Here is a 1,890-nt window from a genome sequence, read left to right as displayed (position 1 = left end):
GGGGGTGGGGTTGGTTTCTCATTTTCTGTCTCTCTGTCTCTGTCACTCTGGCAAGCACATGTGCACTATTGCCAAAATCTCTCTTTAAAAAATCAGGAAAAAAATACTTAAAAAAGGCAACCCAGGGCCCAGCAGGTGGTGTGGTGGTTAAGAGCCTGGATTCCCATGTGGCCAACTGCACTTAAGTCCTGGATCCAGCAGCTTGAAACTCAGGCCAGGCATGTGTGCGTGCGTGCCCATTCCCCTTAGGGGGTGATTTCTCATTTTCTGTCTCTGTCTCTCCAGCTAGTGCATATGCCAGATAGTAAAAATCTCTAAAGGAAAAAAGAAGGGAACCCAGGGGCCAGCAAGTGGTGTGGAGGTTAAAGGGCTGGGTCCTACATGGCTGGCTGTGTGGCTCGAGTCCTGGACCAAACAGCTTGGAAATCATGCCAGGCTTGTGTGCATGGCATGCCCAAAATCCCAAGAGGAGACTGGAAGAGAATGGATCGTGGTGTGGTCATTCCCCCGGAGGATGATTTCTCACTTTCCCTCTCTTTCTCTTTCCTTCTAGCAAGCACACTCACTCAAGAGCAAAAGCTAAAAAAAACCAAAAAGGCGACCGAGGCCAAGTCCTACAAGCCCTCGCGTTTCACTGCGCTGAGTGACAGACCTGCGCGTGCTGGTTCCACTCAATATCTTCTCCCTGTCCCTGCCTCAGGGCCGACCCGCAGCCCAGCCGCTACCGGAGAGAGACCAAGGCATGCAGACCGTGAAGCAGCAAGGGCAGCCCTGGGCTCTATTCTATGTGGACCTTTAAAGGAGCTCAGTCCAGGGCCTGGCAGATGGCATCGTGGTTACATTGCTGGATCCTCACATCGTCAACCGTGGTTCGAGTGCCGGACCCAGTGACTTAAAGCTCACATCGGACATGCGTGTGTGCATGCCTCAAATCTCGAGAGGCGAATGGAGGAGAAGGGATTGTGGTGTGACCATCCCCCGGGGCGGTGATTTCTCACTTTCTGTCTCTCTGTCTCTCTCTCAGACAAGCACACGTGCCTTGTAGCAAAAATCTCTCTTTAAAAAAAAAAAAAGGAGGCTAAGAATTCACCTTCTGAGCCAGACAGCAGCATGGCAGTAAAACACGGAACCCTGCGAGACTGGCCCACATGGGAGGATTCTGAGCTTGTGTGCAGGGACTTCCCTGAGAATACCGGCCCCAGCAGGACACGGTCCGAGGCTGGCTGGAGCTGGGGGTGTGTCGTGGCATCAGGGCCTGCTGGGGTGCTGTCTTTATCTTGCTCATGGAGAAAACAAAGTAAAGGACTTTGAAAAAAAAAATGATGTCAGTAATAACATGACCAGGGTCAGGCAGTGCTGGGTGGTAATGCAGCTGGGCCCATGTGGGAAAGGTCCTGGGTTTCTAGGTTTTCGTCGGGGGACTGCCATGATGTCACCAGGCATGTGCACATTCAGCCCTGGGCTGGCTGACTGGGGGGTAGATTGTGGCACAAAGACTCTGTGGGTGTCTCTTTTCTCTCAGAGGAAATAAAGGAATAAACTTAAAGCAACAATATGACCAACTTGCGCCCACACTCACAGTGTCAGAAAGTGACCCTCGGCAGGGTTGTTGCAGTTCTTAGGGCAGTCCTAGGACACGGGCTGTGTTGCGGACCCCATGGTGCATGAAGAACCGGGCTCAGAAACGGTGGGAGGACGGGGGCGTGCCTGGAGGCTGACCCACGCAGGCTCCTGAGTCTCTACATCAGTTCTCAGGCTGCTCAACCTTCATGGGCGTCTCGTTCTAATATGTGCCAGTAGCTCCAGTGTCCCCTTCACTCAAGAGCACTCGTTCCAGGCCACTCCTGCAGGCTGAGCACTCTGGGAGGCACGTGCTGGGCTGCATTCCTG

This window comes from Tupaia chinensis, unplaced genomic scaffold (assembly GCF_000334495.1).
Source record: "Tupaia chinensis unplaced genomic scaffold, TupChi_1.0 Scaffold000061_1, whole genome shotgun sequence".
Lineage (NCBI taxonomy): Eukaryota > Metazoa > Chordata > Mammalia > Scandentia > Tupaiidae > Tupaia > Tupaia belangeri.
This window is presented reverse-complemented; position numbering follows the sequence as displayed.